We start from the raw sequence: 23,067 nt of genomic DNA, 5'->3' as shown, positions 1-23,067 counted from the left end.
GCGAGAAATGCAGTTACTATTGCACCTCACAACAATGCCTGACACAGTAGACTGTTAGTGCACGCTAGGAGCAAGGGTGGCTTTTGGGTTAATCCTTAGAGCATGCTGAGCAGTGCTAGCTAGCAGCAGTACTGCAATCTCTTATAAGAAGCGAAGCACAAAGAGCAGTCAAGTTGCAAAAAGGTCATTAACTAGGGAAGAGGCTTACCTGGGATATGAACCAAGATTCCATTAAATGTGTGCCAAACTAGGTTCAAGCAACCTAATCGAGATGGCAGATGCTCTTTATACTGTATTTAATTGTGGCCTTTTTTCAGGATTCCACCTACCTTCTAACACTTAAGTATTCAGGTAAATTAAAAAAAATACTGCTATGAGGATTGCCGTCCATGCATGCACTGGTTTATTCTAAACACACCTGGTTGTACATGTCTGTTAGAGGGTGGCTGTAGACACGTTCTAGTGATACATGGTGGCTTCATGAAATTGGTGGAAAATAGGAATTGATACAAAATGGAAAGATTTCACGATTTTTTTCATACTTCCTTGTATATCTTAGTATCATTATGGTGTCGTCAGAGAAAATGATACTTTCTAGTGCCATGGTAAAAATTTTAAGGTTACTACTAATAGATTTTGTGGACATCTTTCCAAATCATTGAAGCATTGCAGGAATGCTGCCCCCACAAAATAATAAAAACAGTGTTTAGATGGATCCAGCCATGAGCCAGCCAAGGAAAGCTAATCACCCTCAGTGAATGGAGAAACTTTCTGGAATTTGTCTACAAATTTATACATTTATGAGGTTAGTAAATATTGCTACAAAATCAATCAGTTTTGCTCAATAGTAACATCAGAATGTGAAGTTACTGTTCCTCGAGCTAACCTCCTATTTCCGTGTACACAGGAAGGTGGTGAGACCCTCTAACCATGCCCTGTATTCTGTGTTCTTTGACCCCCAACTCAAAGGGCAGCTTCCCAATCCCTGAGTCTTGTTCACTTTCAATGGCCTTCAAGGAACAAAAAAAATCTAAAGGCAAGACAGGACTGAAGGGGGTTTGGGGTGAGGTTTCCCAGGGACCGTTTGGGAGGATGACCCTTGCTGCCCTTGAATGAGCAGAGGCAGTGCCACGGTGGAGAGAGGAGCCTCACCGCAACGCAGCGGACCTCTGCCTCACCAAGGCAGTGTGCAGTCTTTTGAAAACTTCTTCCTAGTTCGTCCTCATGCTCATCCTGTGTCTGTTCAGAAAATGTATCAAGGTGACCTCTTGGGGACCCCAGAAAGCAATCATCAAAACTCGAGTTGACCTCTACCTTGAATTTAACCGGCTGAGTAAGGTCCCTTGGAAGTCACTGCTTCCATTAGACTTGTACCCTGCCGGCACCCTAATGAGGTGGGGAAAAGTGTATTACTGAGCACATTTTGTCTGCCGCCATCACTGATCTCAGAAAACTGTTTAAACATATTGTATGGCATAAACCCATGAGTCTGAGCTGGCACTCTAGTTAATCCTTTCTGGTCTATCCTGGTCTACCTGTGCATCTTACTGGAAAGTTAAATATAAATGAACTAGGATCTCACCCTTTTCTGAATTGAATTATGCACCCCTAAAATATGTATCCGAATCTTAATCTCTGTGCCTGTGGTTATAATCTCACCTGGAAATAGGTTGCCTGTGTCCTGCTAGTGAGACAATGGCAGGGTAAGCAGGTTCTTAATGTCTCTTAAGATATGAGAGATTAAGTTAGCAAGTGAGGGAAGAGAGATGCCAAGTCACATGACGATCACCAAAGGGCAGGCAGGAGAGACAAGGAGCTACCTCGGGACAGGCAGGCAGCCTTCCACTCAGCTGCTAACCTGGTGGGCTTGCGACCCTCTCACCTGTCAGAAAGTAAAGCCATCATTGGCGGCAGCTCTGTTATAGCAGTACTTTTGCTGTAGATAACAAAGACAAAGTCTTCATGCTACAAATAGAGCCTGCTAGTTGGAGAAGTGAAACTTGGAATTTTGCTCTGCCTCATTTCAATGCTTCTAGGATAAATGAAAGCCTTTGACTTGGAACTTGGCTAGAAATTGGAAGGGATTTCCCCTATTAAACACGAAGAAGTAGCATTTCTACAGGTGCTAGTAATACTGAATTGTACCTCTTGTTATTTTTTACTGTCCACGTTGTCTACAAAGTGGTGGAAAAGAAAAATCCCAGAACCTAACAAGTTGAGCATTTGGTTTACGACTTGCAATGGTTTCCGCTGTTTGTAACCTTTTATAGCCCATGTTTGGACGGTGAGGCTTTTTAGTCACAAGTAAACAATTGCTATATTATAAGCCACAAAGTCAATCTATGAAGGGATAACATACTGTATATACTCTAATATAAGCTGACCCGAGTATAAGCCGAGGTACCTAATTATTACCTGGGAAACCAGAAAAACTGATTGACTTGAGTAGAAGCCTAGGGTGGGAAATGCAGAAGCTATTGGTGAGTTTTAATCATCAAAACAAATGAAAATAAAATTACTAAAAATTGAGACATCAGGGGGGTAATGTATTTAAATATTTATTTTAAATAAAAAACAATAAAAGGACAAGTCATGTAACATTAGTAAATCAGCACAGTAAGTGGAAAATAGGTTCAACAAAACCAAGGTATCAACAATGATACCTTAAGAGTACTATTCCCTGAGCTCCATCAGCCACCAAGCTAAAATGTAAAGAGTTAAAATCCTTCCAAACTGGATTCCTCATCATCATCATCCGTATCCCAATGCAGAGCTTCAGCTGGTGTGAGGTCATCACTGTCCTCACTGGGGTACCACTGTCCCATATATAAGCCAAACCCCAGCTTTTCAGCACATTGGGCTTATACATGAGTATATATGGTATTTCATGACTGCCAAGGAAGACCATCAGGGAAGACTCAGGTAACCATCAGCCCAACAAGTACTTTTTCTTTTGAAAGACACACACACACACACACACACACACACCTACCCACCCACCCACCCACCCACCCACCCACCCACCAATAAAACAGCCTCCAACTGGCTGCCATCTCTTTTTAAACACTTGCTTAAGAACCCCAATGTTTCTTTCATCTCACTGCTCACTGAGACATCAACCCATTGACCCCACTACTTTTTCTATCTTCAGCCCTTACCTGGGCATTTTTTGGATCCTCAGGAGTGGGCATGGGGTGGGGAGAAAGGTGGAGGAGAGTGCTGCTGAGCCGATTCTGGCCCAGGACCTCATGTGGTCCAGAGTAGAACTGCCCCCATAGGTTTTCCGTGCCTGATCTTCCGGGATGTAGATCGCCAGCCTTTTCTAAGGCACTGCTGGGTGGACACACCTCAGATAAGCAGGTGAGAGCAGCGCTATTTGTACTCTCTCTAGGGACTTGGTTGTTTTTCCCTTGTCCCCACTCGATTACTTTTCAATCCAGGTAATTTTGAAGAGGTAACGTGATCTTAATAGGAAAAAAGTTTTTTTAAAAAAACAAACCCTTAATTACTCTCAGAGATATAAAGGACAAATATGTATTTTAGATATTCTCTATCATATATTCTATGATATAAAGATTCCTTTCTGACCCTACCCAACTTAAATTCTATTGCCTTTCGAAATTACGTCTTTACATTTCCTCAAATTTCCTGCCTGGTTTGTCGAACAGAACTCCGCCCGAAATGGTCTCCGCTGTGAGGCGTTTCTGCACCTGCGCCTGAGCAGGGAAGCGTTGCTGTTGGACCCACAGGGCCGGACCTGCTCTTTAACGTGAAGCGCTTCTCATGGATTCTCCACGAGTTGTAGGAAGTGTCCTCTTCAGCCTGCCATACCTTTTATTCCTCTGGGCCCTTTGACCGTTCCTCACGATCTCTTGAGCAGGTAGAGACCATCGTGCAGGCCCCCCTGTGAACTCTAGTAATGCTCTGCCCCCACATTCCCTGCTCTTTCTCCTAAGTGGAAGGGGGGGGGCAGGGGCCGCTTCTACCACAACCATTCTCTGCACATGGCTCCCATTCATGCTTTCCTCAAGGCCTTTGTAGCTTTAAGTGATTTTTATTTTGAATTAGGTGAAGATTACAGGGCAGATCATCAGTTTTACATCCAACGGTCCATTTCCATTCACATTTTTATCCCACTTCCTCCCTATGTGTCCTGTGTCCATCTGTCTTCATTTCTTCTCTCTGCTTTGCCATGCCCTTTTAATCTTAAATGCTTGATGATTCTAATATGGGGCTGAGTTCAGTTCCAAACCTGAAGGATGACTAAGGCCATCCTTGGTCCCACCAGTCTCTAGCCGATAAGACCAATAAGCTTGGTCTCTTATTATTTGGGATTTTCTGCCATATTTGTCTCCTATTTTCTCTAGAACCTTCTAGTGAGATCTTTTCAGAGTAGTGAGCATTGGTAGCCAGGTACCAACTAGTTCTTCTGGTCCTACCATCCTGGAGGATGATGTTTGTGTGGTCCATCAGTGCACTGGACTCATTGTTTCTGTATGTCTCCTATTTTCATCATCTTTCTTCCATACAGAGAGACCAGAGGTGGTTCATGAGCTGTTAAGACCCCACTCACTACTGACCAAAGCAGGATGTAGAACATTATCTTTGTGAACACATACTCCCTCAAAACTGTCTTGGGACTTTGTATTTTGATAATTTTCTTATTGTAGCAACCCTATAATACAGGGTAGAACTGTCCATGTGCGTTTCCAAGACTAAACCTGTTTACAGGAGTAGGAAGCTTAGTCTTTTTGCCACAGAATGGCTAGTGTTTTTGAACTGCTGACCTTGGGTTAACAACTCAAGATGTAACCCACTACATTACCAGGGTTATTTAGATATGTGTTCTCTTTTTCTCTGTCTCTCTCTCTCTCTGTCTATCTATCTATCTATCTATCTATCTATCTATCTTATCTATCTATCTATCTATCTATCACCAACTTCAACAGAGTTTATTTGCTTATCCCCAAAGCCAAATCCACCGCCACTAGAGTTGATTCGTGTTATTGCAACCCTATATAAGGTTTCTAAGGCTGTAAATCTTTATAAAAGCAGATAGCCTCACCCTGCCCCCCACCACTATGGAGTGGCTGGTAGGTTTGAACTACACACTTCGTTGTTAGTAACCTTACTCTTACTTTCGCACATGTGTAGACGGTCGGCGGGGGGGGGGGTGGTGGTGGCAGGGGAATGTCAAAAAATCCTTAGAAATTACTTTGTCATTTAACTTCATATTTCCACAAACCTTTTGAAGGCCCCTTACATGTACACATGAGCATATATTTTTATTAATTTTATATAATCATACATATATGTGTACATATTGCTATATGTAACCACCTTTATCATATTAAGCTAAACTTGAGATTATATGTGGATTGTTGTAGCCTCCTTTCCTCATCTATAATTTTTCAATCCAACAGTAGAAATTTGGCTCCAAACACCTGTCCATTTACTTAGTCAATTTCAGTATATACCTAGTCGTAGTTATACTATAATGATCAGAGTTATTAGCTCGTACCCCCCTGGGAAACAATATTATTAGAGTGCTTCTGTACAGTTCCTTGTACGTTTTGTCTTACAGACTCCGGTCAACACCCTTTCCCCATTCCGCTCAATAGATTGTTTCCTTTAGAATACAAATAGTTTTGTCATGTCTTGTATTGTTTTGTTACAGGACACGTTTATCAGAGCTTTCATTCTATTATCTGGATTTATCTGTCCTCTTATTTCAGGGTTACTGTTTGTCCTTCAGGGAAAATTCTCTGATGTTTCAAGAAGCATCACTGATTTTTCAGTTTTCTTGTTGTAGTTGGAAGCGATGACTTTTAAACTCTTCACATGGCAATGTCCCTGTAATCCAACATCATTGAGTTGATTCCGACTCATAATGACCATGTATGGACCGAATAGAACTGTTTCAAAGGGTTTCTGAAACTGTGAATCTCATCTTTTCACCCATGGTGGGTTAGAACTGCTGACCTTATGGTTTGAAGTCCACCTCAAACCCAATTTACATATAGTCTATTAATGTAATCCTAAAAGAAGCATTGTAAGACACTGAAAGCATTAGCCACAAACAAGGCTCCAGGAATTAATGGAGTGCTCATGGAAGCAGGAGTTAGAACATCAAAAGACAGGTTGCACTGGGTGAATCTGCTGCACAAGAACTCTCTCGAGTGTTGAAAGCGAGGATGTTCCTTTGAGGACTAAGGTGCATCTGGTCCCAGCCATGGTATTTTCCATCACCTCATATGTATGTGAAAGTTGGACATTCAGTAAGGAAGACTGAAGAAGCGTCAATTCATTTGAATGATGGGGCTAGTGAGGAACATCAAAAGCTCCATGGACTGCCAAAAGAACAGCCAAATCTATTTTGGAAGAAGTACAGCCAGAATGCTTCTTAGAGACAAGGATGGTGAGACTTCATCTCATGTACTGTGGGCATTTTGTCAGGATGGACAGTCTCTGGAGAAGGACCTCATGCTTGGTAACACAGCAGGGCCACAGGGACAAAGGAAGGCCTTCGACAAGAGGCTGCAATAATGGGCTAAAACCTAAGATAGTTGTGAGGATGGGATAGGATGAGGCAGTGTTTTGCTCTGTTGTTCATGGGGTCATGATGTGTTGGAACTGACGTGATGGTACTTTACAACAAGCACAACCACAACGTGTAATTATTAACAAACAAAATATGTAGTAGAGTTTCCAAGGACTTCACTTTGGTCTTATAAACAATATTGTGTCTTACAAACTCCTTACTTCTCCGAGCTTTCAATTTTCTCATTTATACAATGGGGTTAATGACATAACTCATCTAACTTAGTTTTTTGTGTGTATGAGATTTAAATAAGCATATAATACATTTAGGACCGTGTCTGGTAATAATGAGTACCCATTTTTGTGTTGCTGTCTTTTAGATGTATTTCAAATATAACCATAGTAGGACACTATTTTCCGAATAGCTAGTCTAAGGGACATGCTAAAGGGAAAAGCAATCCTGCTAACTCTTAGGAGATTGCGCTGAAGCGTGCGTGGAAATAATCTTCAGTTTCACAGTCACAGAGCTCTCCCTTCCACCTCTGGACTGTGGATTTCTTAGTGATTGCATTAAAACAAATGGTGTTTAAAGCAATTTATTTAAAAAAAAAAGCTGTAGCCTCTGTATGCAAAATAAGTTGATGGAAAGTTTTTCATTAGTTTGTTTTTAACTGAAAAGGGACTGTTTTTAGGCCTGTTCTTGCTAATGCAGGCCACAAGTCGAGTTCTTAAAACATGAATCCAAACAGTCTGCGTGGTGGTTCGTATCTAATAAAGGAGACATTTTATCCCTTATTGGGAGGATTGACTTGGATCAAAAGTGCAAATCCTATAGATTACAGACATTATTCTTGAGAGAACTAATTCAAAATATAGATCATTTTCAGCATATTTTAATCTTACACAGCAGTAAACCAATCTAGAATCATCAACTGAATACAGATTTAAGAGTGAACTAGAATTGATTTTTAAATGGTAAAACCTACCTTCATCAACATTTATTTCCTCTTAACTTAAAAAAAATGGCCTTAAAATGGGTCAAAAGGGAGATCAATGATAGGATATTACATTTCTACCTACTACATCTTCTGTAATCAACTTTACAATGTTCTCTGTCTGATAACAGGGCTGCTCACGTGTCCTTCAAACTATCATTGGAGGGGATTCCCTGGAGGCTGACTCTGTATGTGGACCCTGCAAATGGATTCTGTATGTGGACCCTGTAAATGGATTCTGGGCTTCCATTGATAGCCATAGCTTTCTGCACAACAGGTGTTCACAATTAAGTTCTGATATCATTATCTCCTTCAGATTTGCATTATATTACTTAAAATCCTTGGATCAGACAGGCTGGTGTGCTTCTTTCCTGTGAACTTGGTTGATGATTCACTTAGGTGGCTGCTTGTTTGAAAACAGACTCCTGGTGGTTTAGCGGTTCCATGTGGGGCTGTGATACTCAAGGTCCGAAGTTTGAAACCAGCAGCTACTCTGCAGGAGAAAGCCAGACCTTTCTACTTCGGTAAACAGTTGCAGTCTTGGAAACTCAAGGTGGTATTTCTACCGTTCCCTATACGGTCTCTACGAATCAGGATCTAGTCAATAGCAGTGAAAGAGAGATCCACTGTTTGAAAACAAGCCTTTAAGACTGCAGATGCGATTCTTACTGATAGCCAGGTACCATCTAGTTTTCGCACGCACTTTGCTATATGTAGCACCCATATCTTAAGTAATCTCTTCATGAGGTCTAGCATCAACCATGCAAGGTACCGTATTTTAAATGACACAACTGGGCTTTTCCTAGCCACAGGTGCAGTTGAAATGACCATGTGACCAAGATGAACTATTGAAATGTGAGCACAAGTCATCCATATCACATTCAAGACGGACTCAGAGAAACCTCCAACTCTCCCATGCCCTTTCCCTTAACAGCTTAGAGAAGATGATGAGCCAGGTGACCCAGAGTGCTATGTTTTGAAGATGGAGATGGAGATAAAGTAACAAGAAGAACCCTGGGTTCCTGCGTCATTGCTTGGAAGAGAGTCACTTATCAAACAGGGACATCTGTTTGGGACTTTCTAGGAGTTTAACCATTGGGAATTTACTATGTATCTCTTGAAACAACTCACAAGACTGTTAACCAATACACTCTGTGTAACAAAATTCCGATCTTCTTTTTCCTCTTCTTAAAAAAAATCCTGCTCTTATGTTATTCTGTGTTGTTGTTATTTTTTACGTGCTGGTAAGGGTCCATTACATTGTTGTTAATCTCTACCAATGAGAACACTGACTCCTGGCAGTCTTAGGACAAGGTGGAAGTGCTCGCTGTGGTTTCCGAGGCTGGAACTCTTTACAGGCGTTGAAAGCTCCACAGTGGTCAGTTTGGTAAAGCCGACCTTGTGGGACACCGCCCTACGTACCCACTACAGCACCAGAGCTCCTTTAAATTGTTAGTACAGCTCACTATTAATTCACATCCTACGTTTGAATAAACAATGCCTTAGAAGAAGCACACACGAAGGTCATGGAGTATTTCTTGCTTTGATCACCCGAAGGTTTTGATCTTCCAACCAAGTGACGTTTTCCCATTGTGAAGGAAGACATCCTAAATACAATGACACCCCGGTTGTTGAATGGTTCCAAGCTCAAACTTCCCATGACTCAAACAGAAAACATTGAAAACAAAATATGCTTGGTGTTCCTAACTTTGCTCAGTAGTCAGACAAAAGAATCCAACTAGAAAAACCTGTACTGGGTGAGCGGAGCCGTGCGCCTCCTCTGCCCGCGGCCACAGAGGGCGGTCCCTGCAGTCCAGGCTCTGCCTTTGCTCAGACAGAGAGGGCCTGTGCTAGTGGCTTACAACACTGGTCATTGTGCTTCTTTTCTTTTTCCATTTATTTGTGTAAAATAATGCAACCATGACTCCAAAGAAAGTTAGCTATGCGAGCAGTAAAGCTAAGAGGAAAACTGAGAGCCACAATAGACTTAAATGAAGAGTTCATTGTAAAATTTCAATCAGGTCTCTGCTTGCCTGATTTGATAGCTGAATACAACATGACTAAGGCAACATTATCAACATTTTTGAAAAAAATGTGATTAACACAGCTAATGTACCAAAAGATGTGAAATGGTTAACCAAGAAACAAAGGATCCAGATCACTGAAGAGGTCGAAAAGTTACTGTTAATTTAGATAAATCAGAAAAAACTCAGTGGTGATAACTTAATCTGAGAAAAGGACGTGAAAAGATTAAAAGCCTTGATATGAATTTATAAGTAATTTTGGAGGTTCAGAACCAATTATCTGGTTTTCCATTATTTCATATGGGAAAAATATTTTCTGTTCTCAAACGTTTTGGTGTTTGACACGAATTTGGAATTAACTGAATTCAACAACTAGGTATCGCTGTAATTATATTAGCAATTCATAAAACTACTTGAGGAAAACAATCTAGGAATATGCAGGGAAGAATTGCATACAACCTTCTTATATATTAACTAATAAGCAAATACAGTCACTCTTACCTAATTGATAATAAATACTAATAAGGGAATTAAAAGAGATTAAAATAATTCTAACAAAAGAAAAATAGGAAGCCTAAATTAGAAAGATTAACTGTACATCAGAGGAAATGAATTGGAAATAAAATTGGTTTAAAAGTTTTCATCATGGAACATATTTCCCCATCAAGATTCATAAGTATTATTACATATTCTTGCAGTTATTAACACAAAGTCATAGCATCGTTTAGGGATAAGAATATAAGATCATAGCACCTTATATCAACACTAAGATTAGAATGTCTGAGATCTTGCCATAGCACAGATGGAGGCAAACTCTGAATACAAGAAGGAGCATTTTCTTTTAGCAGTGAGCATGTGGAGTGGCAGGAAGCCCACGTTTGGATCACACTGTCCACTCAAGAATCAGGTTAAGGTTTCAGGTGAATTTGATGGAGTGAGTGGATGCGTTAGCTCAAAGGTATAGTGTAAAATGTGAGTGAAGAGGAAGGAGCTGAGGACAAAATGTTGAGGCATCCAATTGAAGGGGTAGGAGAGGTTATCCGACAAGGAGAGCCAGGAGAATCTGCAAACCCCAACCAAGGTAGCGACCAAAGAGAACAAAGTGGAACTGCCTCACACGTTTCTGGGGCTGCGGTCATTCCAGAGGCAGACTGCCATGCCTTTCTCCTTTGGGCTGGCTGGTGGGTTCAAACCATTGACTTTTTAGTTAGCAACGGAGGGTCTAACCACTGTGCTGCCAGGGATCTTTGGGTTATAGTTCAAGTGAGAAAATCTCAAAAATGAAACCCATGGGGAATAAGTGAGATGCAAATTTAAACAGGAGCCAAGAACGGCGATTCAGGGCATAACTGGCCATGAGAGCAGCGTTTCAACACAGTACTACAGATGGAAATCATATGTCGTGAATCAAGATGGAGGCCGAGGGTGTGAACGGGTGTGAGTGGCAGGAAGAAGATGGGTAGAGGTTTTCAACACAAGAAGCCTGAAGGCAGGGAGAATCCTAGACCCAGAGGTGCAGGAGAAATGGAGTTCAATAAATTAAAAAGGACCAGAGGAGCACTCATGCTGTTTCAATAAAAATAGGAAATGAATGATCTGTGTGCAAACGTCACAATGCAAGTATTCCATTTCTAGACTATTCTCAGTTGAGAGTTGAGCAGCACCTTCCTTCCTCTCCAAATAATGGAAACTACACAAAGAAATATACAGGCAAAGAGGCAGGAAGTACTGCAGCAGACAGAATAGACATGGGAGCAGAGTAAGAAAGGACCGAGGGGAAATCCAAACACATTGGTGGCCTCTCACATTTCTGCAAGAAAATACAGAAGTGAGCAGGGTCTGCAACTTCTTGTTACTTTGCCCCACACGTGAAATTCAGTGGTCGGCCACATCTGGTTCCCACCTTGGCCCGAGACATCTGGTTTGTGATAAGTACTCCAATAGCCTGTGCTGCGTGTGGTGGTGGCAGGAGCCACAGACAGAAGAATGGATGAGCTCATCAGCACATGCAAAGGTGAAGCGGGCTCCTGTCCTCTCACAGTGCTTGAGTAGCTGAAGAGACCAGGAGACCACACAGAACACATGTTACCCCACCCACCCCCTGGCCCCACCCCACCCTCCATTCATGGGAAGTTATGGATTCCCTACCCTGATTATAATGTATGTGTTAGGGCATTGTGTACTGGGACAATTTTCATTCCCAGCTTAGAAAGTTCCAGTAGAACTATAGCTGAAGTTAGGAGAACAGGGGAGGCAATTTTAGACTGTTTTACATGCATAAATCTTTCGGAAGCTTTTATTCTAACTATTTAATGTTAATGCGCCACTGGCTAATAAATTGCTCTTGCAGAGTGATATGGAGTTTTCAAAATGCTTTTGTATGTGTTATCTTTTTGGACTCTATTCATAGACTTACAGCCATGGGTCATGAGTCCACGAAGACACGGAACTGGAATAGTTCAACCCATCAAATGAAACTGAGATTTAAATGAAAGTGGGTGTTCTACTGGTGTCCTCCATGGAACAGGGACCCGGGAGGCTGACCTGAAGGTTATATTTAAAAAACTGAACCTGGATATAGAAACCAGAGGAGCCAGAAACCAGGACACAGGCAGATGGAAAGAGAGCCAGTTTGGGATGGAAGAGTGGGTGAATTCACTTCTGGAATTACATGGCTGTTCAGAGAAACAGCCAGAATGAATGTGGAAATAGGAAAGCCACTGAAGGTGATAGGTCAGCAAAGATTTGGATCTCGCAGACCACCAAATACTAGAAGTGCTAGTGTGTGAGTCTTATCGAGAGAATGTGGAAGGAGGCCCCAGGAGAGGGAAGAGCACTTTGCAGGGAGCCAGGAGCAGAGAGTCCTGAGAGAAACTTGGAATAGTGTGGTGATCGAGAAAGGCAATATGGCCCGGTGTAAAAGGCAATGACTCCACAAACTCAGTGAAGGCTCTCGTTTATTACATCTTCATTGTTAGGGGTAGGCTTTCGATTCTGACTCTGAACAATAAAATAGTTTAATCACAAAGAGCAACCAAACCCATGCACTCACCAGAACACCTCATTCTCTAGTGATTATGACTGTGAGAAACTTTAATTTGCAAAAGCTGCGCCTGATTGTTCTCTCACCTCTCGCCCCGCCTCCACAGGGATCAGGAGCCCTGGTGGTGCTGTGAGCGAGTGCTGGGCTCAGAACAAAAAAGCAGGCATTCGGAGGACCCACCCACCTCATCCTGGGACAAAGAGGAGGCCTCACTGTTCCTGTAGAGGTTTCCTGCCTCGGGTCCCTCTCAGATGGAACTGAAGCAGCTGCCCTGGCTCTGGTTGCTGTTGTTGGTTTGGACCCTGAGGACACTGGTCTTCAGATTTAGTTGAATTGGAAGCCGTCCCCAGGGCTGGGACCATGTGCACTTACTCTCCAGAGTATATTGAACACTGACCACCTTTCCTGGCAGACAGGAGTCCTCCATCAATCTGATGAATACTGAAAAGACACCAACAAAAGAGTTGCTCTTAAGTCGATTCCTAAGCTAGGTGACCCTGTGTCTGTCAGAGTAGCACTGTATTCCCGTGGGTTTTCAGTGGCAGATTTTTCCAAAGGTGATCACCAGGCCTTTCGTTTGAGGGGCCTCTCGGTGACTCTAATCACCAACCTTTTTGGTTAGCGGTCAAGTCAGTTAATTGTACCATCCAGGACCTCCATCTGATGAACGCCGTGTTGTTATTGTGTGCATTGGACTGATTCCAACTCCTAGCAACCCTATCTGATGGAGCAACTCATGGCAGCACTATCTGATGGAGCAGGCTGTCCAACGGGAATTCCAAGGGTGAAATAGTTATGGTAGTAGATGTCTTGGTCTTTTTCTCTAAGAAGCAGGTGGTGGAACTGTCCACTTCTTGGTTAGTTATCTCATGTTTAATTACTGCACCATATAGACTCATATGACAAATATCCAAAGCCCATTGATTACAATTCAGAGCAACCCTATAACCCCCAGCAACCGCAGGGAGCAGATAGCCTCCTGTCTGCTGTGGTAAGGCTGGTGAGTTTGAGGCCAGGCTTCGTGGTCAGCAGTGCACATGTGATAAATAATGGCATGGGGTACCCACTACATAACCTGCGTGTAATTTTCATCTCTGGGAGAGGCTATGGCTGGTAGAAAACATGAGTTAGGACTCCACACTTCTTTATTCCTTGAAAAGAAACATTTTCAGGCTTATCAGTGACTGGCAAACATTTTTATATGGGGCTTGGCATCTAACACCCAGAAAATTTTGTGAAATCCATTTGCTGCAGATAAAGATAGACAGATGGAAATAGCTGGTGCTTTTCAACACGTGTGCAGCATACATAATCAGATTGTTGTTCATCGGGCTCGCCGTGAACTCGGCCTAGCAGATTCCAGGAGGAGGATTGTCCTTCGTTTGCAGCATGAGTGCTTACGTGGCCCTGTAGGCAAACAGATACATGTACTCATATATGTGGAGTGCTTACGTGGCGTTTTCTCATGCTTTTCCTAAAGGCCTATCAGATTTCTTCGGAGAACTTAAATTCCCGTTTCACTCACACACAGCTGCGCAGATTCCATCTATTTTGTCAGGTCGACTTTACGATGGAGAAGGACAAGGGAAACAATAAGAGGATGGGGGCAAGGAAGGGAACTGCTTCATGAACGAGCCCATCTGGAAATATAAACTAGCGACGTGCGGCACGAAACAGCTTGTGAAACTTAGATCTCATTACAACTCAGATGCATGAGGAAAACAGAATTTATTTTCAATATAACTAAAATCAAATCATCTTTCTGGAACCCCACTGATTGGAGCACAGGAGATTACTAAAATAGTCACTTTTCTTTAAAGCGTTTGATCTAATTGTACGAATCCCCTCTCAGGAACTGTCTATCTCTCTTATATAAACATGATCAGATTATTGGGTGCCCTCTTTTTTTCCTCTGTTGACTCCCTAAAATGGGGGTGGGTTGTGACTTGGGTGACCTTGTGCTATGTTGTCATTATTATGACTATGATCCTATCAGTATTAGCATGATGACTATCAACTGTTAATTTTCTGATTCTACTATTCCCTTTACATGTACGAGGTGAGATTACTATGAGAAACAATTTTTTTCTAGCATCTAGCATCTATCTATCTATCTATCTATCTATCTATCTATCTATCTATCTATCTATCTATCTATCTATCTATCTATCTATGTATCTATATCAGCTTGGGCTCATACTAGATTATAATCTGTTGCTATTATTATTTGGGTGCTCAAATTGTCACACATTTGGCCAGTAGCCTCTTTAATCAGCTACCTCAATCAAGCAGGATCCCATGATTCTTAAATGATTGTGTACTATATTATGGATACAGGGTTATACTCCTATTTCATCTGAGAGCTGCTTACCTCCTTGACATTTGAGGTGATCTGTAATTCTCACTTGTGGGTCCTGGTGGTTTCTTGCTGACATGGTCTCTGGTGGCCATACTGTGACTGTCACATGGCCTAACTCAGGCCGCTTACTCGACAGTTCAAGCTGTCCCACTCCCTCACAATATCTTCAGAATCTTCAACAACAGCAAAGGCTGTTTGTTAGTTTTGTTTGACTTACTAGAAAGTTGAAAGACTAGTCCATGGAATTTCCATATGCTTCTCACCAGATTCCCCAAATGTTAACATTTTACCACATTTAGTTTATTACTCTCTCTGTTTTTTTCTTACTCTCTTTTTCCTTTCCCAAACCATTTGAAAGTAAATTGCAGACCTGTTTCCACCACTTCATCTGCAAACTCATCAGTATGTAGTTCTTAAAAATAAGGATATTATTTTTAATAGTCACTATAGACTATTAAAAATCAGGAACTTGCATGGCTACAATATTCCCGCTGGTCAACCTACAGACCAGACTCAAGTTTCTCCATTGCCCTATCAATATGTTTTGTAGGTCAAGAATTGCATTATATAATTATTGTTATTATTATTATATCATGCTCATTTAATTTTCTTTAATCTGGAACATTTCCTTATTCTTGCCTTGAATTTTTGTGACCTAACAATTTTGAGTAGTACAGATCAGTTGTCTGATAAAATACTTTTCCGTCTGGGATTATCTGATGCATCCTGGTAGCTGTAGTCAAGTCTGGCATTGGGGACAGGGATACCATGGAACTGAGGCCTTTTCCACAATGACTGGTGAGAGATGGATGGCCTTGAGTTGTCCCATTATTGGTAATGTTAACTTTGAACCCTTGGGAATTAATGCGTTTCTTCTTCTTCTTCTTCTTCTTCTTCTTCTTCTTCTTCTTCTTCTTCTTCTTCTTCTTCTTCTTCTTCTTCTTCTTCTTCTTCTTCTTCTTCTTCTTCTCTTTCTCCTCCTCCTCCTCCTCCTCCTCCTCCTCCTCCTCCTCCTCCTCCTCCTCCTCCTCCTCCTCCTCCTCCTCCTCCTCCTCCTTCATTTACCACTACCACAAGTCTTTATTTATTAAGCCGGGTAAATTTAAAACTTTTTCTGCTGCATACAAAACTGCCTACTTGAAGTTCTTTCTTCCCATAGTGCTTCAGTGCTCAAGACTTTACATCTTTTGTGCGTCATTCCATTTCAAGGCTGTTTTGCTAACCACAGACCTATGCGGAAGCTGCTGGAAAACTGGCCTTTGGTGGGGGCTTCCTTGTCCAGCTCCTGGAGAATGTGATAGGAAAGGCAAGGGGCAGCTGCGGAGGCTTTGCAGCCATGAGCTGTCACCGTCCCTCCAGGTTGCACTTGCGTGCAGTTGGAGATCAGATGAGTGTTTTATCATACTTTGAAATTATAAAATTATCTTTTTAGTCACTCAATTTAATGCTTATTTAAGATTCTTGCCTGAATAATCATTACTGTTATGATTGCCAAATGGTACCTTTCTGATGTCAACATGACTTTTGCATGTATTAGTTGAATTTCTGCTATAAGAAATAGATTTATTGCATACTCTGTGTTTAATATGTTCTGTCTGTAGGCCTTGAAGAGCCTCATGGCATAGCAGTTATATGTTGCGCTGCTAACCGCAAGCTCATCAGTTCCAAACCACCAGCTACTTCATAGAAGGAAATGAAGCTTTTTACTCCCATAAAGAGCTGCAGTCTCAGAAATCCACAGGGGCAGTTCCACCCTGCCCTATAGGTTTACATATACATTTGTAACATATGATGTCTTAAGTCACACATGTATAAATCATATATATAATATATAAATCATATATATATTTATACACTACCACCACTGCCTACTACCATCAAGTTGATTCCAACTCATTGCAACCTCATCCAGGTTTACAAGACTGTAACATTTTGTATGGGAGCAGGCAGCCTCCTTTCTCGTACCTGAAGAGTAGCTGGTCCTTCAAACCAATGACCTTAGATTAGCAGCGACAGCACCACCTGGGCTCCATTGAAAATATATGCACAGATGGAACCTTTTTTTTCAGCCATCAATTTAGGGGGATTTGAGAAAGTGAGGAAAAATATATACATAGTTGAGATGCATAGTTTTCATTAGATAACTCTTTTTTAAAGTAAAAAAATGTTATTTTGTGTTTTATCAGAGTATTGCTGAATGATATGGGTCATGTACTTTTTGAGTCCTTGTGTATCACAAAAAATGTTTCTACTAAATTCACAATCCTTCAAGTTAATTTAAGTATTTCTCCAGTATCATCTAGCATTTTGCATTGTAGATGAGTTTAACGCTACTTAGCAATTCTTTTCTTTGGACTCTTTTTAAAGCACACTGGATTGTATCTTTATTATAGAAATGGCTTCTGTGGGGTTGGTCATTGTGGGACAGATACATGGTTCCTATGAACTCGGTATGAATCAGAAATAATAATATTGCACCATGCACTGATGAGTCTTTTCTTCTTTCGGGTATTGACTTCTCAGAGAAAGAGGCCTGAGAGGGCAGGTCTGCCAGGGTTTGAACTGCAGGAGACAGCAATCAAAGGAAAACACAGAACGAAGGACCTGTAAATCCATCTAGTAAAAATCTGCTTGGCTGTCATTCTATTCTTTCTTGTGTCGACTATGAAACTGAAGTAGTTCCCTTCACATAGACCATAAACCACACTCACTGAAGCAGAACTGACCCTCAGAGCAAGAGAGTCAACAGAGTTAAGAGAAAGCACCCATGGCGAGTGAGGTTAGGGGGCAACGGGGAGCCAATAACAAGGAGTTCGAGAAAGAGGAACATGTCCTAAAATTGATTGTGGTGATCACTGCACAACATTTCTTGATATGATTATACTATTGAATTGTATGTCATGTGGATTATATGCCAATGAACTGTTGAAAAAATTTTTAAAAAGAGAAAGTATAGAGAAGCCAGGATCACAAACCAGAACCATATATAGATCATGGCATTCCCCTTCTCTCACAGCAATTGCAGGACAAAACAGATCCTGTATAGCATTAACATCCAACTTTCATCTTAGGTTTAAAGGAGAAGATTCAAATGATTCCAAGGTAAATGTGAAATCAAGGAAGTACCTCATCCTATCTAGAGGAAAATTAAGATTAGCTGAGTATAACTGCATCTTCTTAAAAAAAGAAATGAAAGTAGCCTGAATATAACTCGAAAGATCATGTTTACGCATCAGAGAAGATGACAACAAAATAATGAATAACTGCTGAGGTTGCTTATGTACAGACACCTCATGGGATGTGGTTATTTGGTTTGGGGTGTTAGGGTCATGGTCTCATAAGACATCCAAGTTAACTGGCCTAATAAGACATTTCATTATGCTAAGCTACTTCCTAGTTCATTGTGTGGTTCCTAGGGTCTTATAAGCTTTCAAAGAGTTGTCCAAGTCACCAGCAATTGAATTGGATGATACTTGCCCGGAGCAAGAAGAGGAAGAGGAAATGGAATGCTTATTTAATTGTCTTCATGAACAACTGGCTCCCTTTTCAGGAGACCAGAAGAACTAAATGGAGACTGGCCACCATTACTGAGCATTTCAATTAAGCATTCTATGAAATAATCTGAATCAAAAGAGGAAAATGTAGAACAGAATTTTCAATTCTCATGAACTCCAGACTTTCTGGAGGTATGGATTTTTGATGAATCCTTGAAACCACTGCCCTGAGGTAATCTTTAAACCTTTGACTAAAAATATCCCCTGAAGTCTTCTTAAAAATAAAGCAACAATTTAGTTTGACTAATGAAGAATGTCTGCTTTCCACATTGCTTTCCTTTAAGATCCATCTGTGTGGGATCAAGTTGATGACTGCAAGTTGGGATCGAGTACTTTAGGGGGCACCGAGCTTTTGTTAATGCAGGGGGGATGACTCAGAAACGCAGGGTGAGAATGGTTGCATAACTTGAAGAAGGTTACCAATGTCAGTAAAGTTGTACTTATATAGACTGTTGAGCTGGTGTATGGTTTACTGTATCTATTCTCAATGTCTGATACCAGTCTATAAAATCCTTTTTAGCCTCACACAACACATGCAATGACACCAAATGCAGGGAAATCACAGGTCAGTGGGTGGAAAGTCGTGTGGATCCGGTGGTGGTAGAAGCATCTCAGCACTGGTGTGGGTCTCCGCATGGCTCCTCCAGCTCCAGGGCTCGGTGTAGTTCCATGTCTTGTCATTAGGAAGATGAAGCAGAGAGTGTGTCTGTATCCGGCCTCCCGTGAGCTAGTTATCTCCATGGCGCCTCCAAATGAGGTCACCAAGCTGCAACCTGTTTAACAGGTTAGACTCCACCCTTTTGAAAGCTGACAGGAGATTATGTAACTACCACACTATGTTTGAGCCCATTGTTGCAGCCTCTGTGTCAATCCGTCTTGTTGAGGGCCTTCCTCTTTTTCACTGCCCTCTGCTCTACCAAGCATGGTCTCTTTCTCCAGGGACTGGCCTCTCTTTTTTTTTTTTTCTCTCTCTCTCTTTTTTTTTATAGGGGAGAGCGCGAACGCAGTCCCCCACTACCACAAATTATGCAGTCGAGTTTCCCACATTTGGGGAAATCGCAGGGGTCAGCACATCCGGAGTGCGATGGATAAGCCTCGCCCTGGGAAAACTACCTTCGTGATCATGGTATCTCCCCTGGGACTGGCCTCTCTTGACAACAAAATTAAAGCTACTTACAGATAATTTCTCTTCCAGTGTAACTCTCGGCTGTTCCGGATCAAACAATTGGCTAAGATAAACTGTCCCTATTCAAAGAAGAGTGAGTCTCAGAGGGAATGACCTTGGTATCGGTCATTGCTAGTGCAAAGAACTAAAGGGAAAGACAGGAGAGAAAGAGAGATTGACAGTGAGAATGGAAGAAAAAAAAAAGAAAGCACAATGAGGGATATTTATTTAGATAATAAACACATGACAGAAGAACCATTTCAGAAAAAAGTCTAGACAAATTCTATAGTCTTATTTTAAATGAAGAAAATACATCCTCTTTGAATATAAGAGCTCTGAGAAGTCATGAAAAGGCAAGAAAGAATGCAAGAGAACATCTAAAAACAAGGAAACTAATGAAATGATTTCAGAAATCCAGATTCAAAGAAACCAAATGTAGAAAATATCACTAAAAATACAACCAGAGGTAGGCAGAAAGATTTTTTGAAAATCACACTGGAGAAAAGCCACCCTCTCATCATGAACAATGTAAAATTCACCACCACCAAAAGTAAAATTCTCAGGAAACTAAGACTGGAGGCTAAAGAAATGCATTCTTTCATAAAGACTACCTTAAGCAAAAACTCAAACCAAATATATTCATTAGAGTAACTGAATAAGCATTCAGAATGAACTCAGAAGTATTGTGACTATTTATCTAGGTTCTGGTAATGCTAACCAATGCAGAATTTACAGAGTGTTGGTTGAACTGGTTGTGTTTTTCAGGGTTCTCTAGAGAAACAAAACCAGGACACTTATGAATACACACACACACACACACACACACACATATGTAAGATGATGGCTAATTAGTCCATACACAGTACTGAGTGCTCAGTTCAACTCACTTTCTTGGCCCAGTTAATATACTGAAGGTTCTTCAACTCACATGGGATGTTGGACCAAGGTCAAGGAAGCAGATAGTGGTGTCTGCTCTCAGGCAAGACAGGAAGAGTAGGGCTACTGACAGCAGACAGCAGGGTGGGCAGCAACAGTCAGTAGCTCAAGAGCATAGCAAAGCAGGCCTCATGGGGTCTTGAGCTCTAGCCATGTACACAAGTCTACATGATCCACCAGCAGCCTGGCAAAGCAGGTCTTGAAGGAGCCTCAAGCTCTAGCAATGCACAGCAAGGTGACACGATTCACAGGTTGGCTCAGCCCACAGGTAGTGCAACACACCATTGTGGCAAAGAACTAGCTCAAGCAGCAGTGTGCTGGTCTGATCACCAAGGAGAATGAGAGACTCAATGCCAACCTTGGAAAGCATTTATCTCAGTTGCCCTCCAAAGAAGCTGTGACCCGATTAAACTCCACCCACATGTTCCTACAGATGTCTAGTTGTCACAATAAACTTAACTATCACACTGGTTCATTCCTGTTTTACTCCCTATTAAGAATTTAGATTCCACTCCAGATATACTAATTCAGAATCCAGTTTATCAAGATCCCCAGGTAACTCTTACAGATGAACCAAGTGATTATTATGCATACCTACCCACTACCATCTACTCAAAATCAACACATAGCAACCTTATAGAACAGAGAGAATTGCTGCTTAGAGTTTCTGAGATTGTACATCTATACGGGAACAGACAATCTCATCTGTCTCCTTGATCGCAGTGAGTTTAAACTGCCAACCTTGTAGCAGGCCGACACCAGGGCTGCTTACGTATGTATGTTGTTTAAATGTAGATTCTGATTCAGTATATCTGCGTGGAAATCCAAATTCTCAGCAGGCAGTTGAACTGGAATGAATTGGTTCTAAACCCTGATAATTAGACCAGGGTGCAAACATAAAATGGAATTGGCCTCCAGAAAAAGAAGATCATTTGTGAATGAATGAATTGCCCACCTAGAAACTTAGGACAATGAACCTGAAAGGAGGACTAAATGTATGCTTCAGTGAGTTAAGCAAAGAAAGTAGATGATTGTCAATGCAAGAATGAAAACACTGGAGCATTCAAAGAAAACACTTTTTAAAAAATGACTCTCTGATTTCAGAGTTTCAGAAGATGGGAGTATAAATTAATTGAGCCCTTTTCAATTTTATGATATAGGTTCATTTATTCTGACCCATCAATAGCTTGAACGCAAGAATCTCACTCTGAGCAATTTGTCCTAGAGAAATGTACTGCTTGTAAAGACATGTGCATAAGAAGACAGGACAAGGGGATCAGGAAACCAGATTGCACAGGGGAATGAGTGATAATACACTGGGAAAGCATTACAGCCGAGGTCTCTGAACAATATACTTAGTGACTGTTCAATGTGAACCTAACCTGCTATGGAAAGTCTCACAATAAATTATTTTTTTAAGTATTAACTGTTTTATTTGGAATAGTACATGAAAAGGAGCATTTTAAAGGCACCAAAAGACATAAGTTATATAGTAAGATAACTATATGCAATATAAATAATTCCATGAATTTTTGGACCCCTCATATACATACACACACATATATACATATATATGCATACATACACACACATATATGTACGCACTATATAAAGGGCTCAAAAATTCATGGACATATTTGTATTGCATATAGGATAAGTTTATCCTAAATATATATATGAGGAAGAATTCAAAATGTGTACATATATGCACTTGTATGTATATAAATCTATATGTGTATATATATATATATCTCCCTTTTAAGAGCTGAGATAGAGGAATGTGCTCATTATGTTATTTTATGCGCTTATAAGTAGTTTATTTTGCTTTGTTTTACATGAAGGTAGATGGTGGTGCTTCAAAGGGTTGTAGAGAAGTGGATTTGAAATATAATGAAAAATTTCCAGGAACCTTTGAAGCCCCATAGTATTCAAAGTATCACTTTGGAGATGCAGACTAAATAAAGCTGAAACAACTCCACCTCTGCCACCTACTGGTTTGTGAGACTGGCAAGCACCGTGATTACGTAGGGTCTCAGTCTCCTCATCTCCAACACTGGAACAATCATATTTTTACATCACAGCATTGTTAGAGGGGTTCAAATGATAACACAAACCTTGCTGCCTTCCGTTGTAGAAGTCCCTGACACATAGCAAGGATTCTGGACATGTTTATTATTAAGGAGCACCTGCTTAATAGTTGCTCAGTTTTTTTTGGAATGATTAGTTCATGTTTATAAACAGCATATAAAATAAGAATTAGATATAGCCTTACATGTAGAGTACCAGTGTTCTCATTTATACAATATTACAGTGTTGGAATCCTTGGATGGTACAAACACTAACCAAAACTGCTAACCAAAAGGTGGGAGGTTCCAGAGCACACGGAGACACCTCAGAAGAATTGAATGACCCAATGTTTGACGATCAGCTAGTGAAGACCCTGTGGAGAGC

General features: G+C 41.1%; 2 pseudogenes; both read right to left on the bottom strand.

The window, feature by feature from the left end:
• Positions 1–16,254: 16,254 nt before the first annotated feature.
• On the bottom strand, positions 16,255–16,368 carry LOC142449640 (small nucleolar RNA SNORA44; annotated as a pseudogene).
• A 3,134-nt stretch (positions 16,369–19,502) lies between these two features.
• On the bottom strand, positions 19,503–19,654 carry LOC142449361 (U1 spliceosomal RNA; annotated as a pseudogene).
• Between the last annotated feature and the right edge of the window lie 3,413 nt (positions 19,655–23,067).

The sequence above is a fragment of the Tenrec ecaudatus genome, chromosome 5, assembly GCF_050624435.1.
Source record: "Tenrec ecaudatus isolate mTenEca1 chromosome 5, mTenEca1.hap1, whole genome shotgun sequence".
NCBI lineage: Eukaryota > Metazoa > Chordata > Mammalia > Afrosoricida > Tenrecidae > Tenrec > Tenrec ecaudatus.
This window is presented reverse-complemented; position numbering and strand designations above follow the sequence as displayed.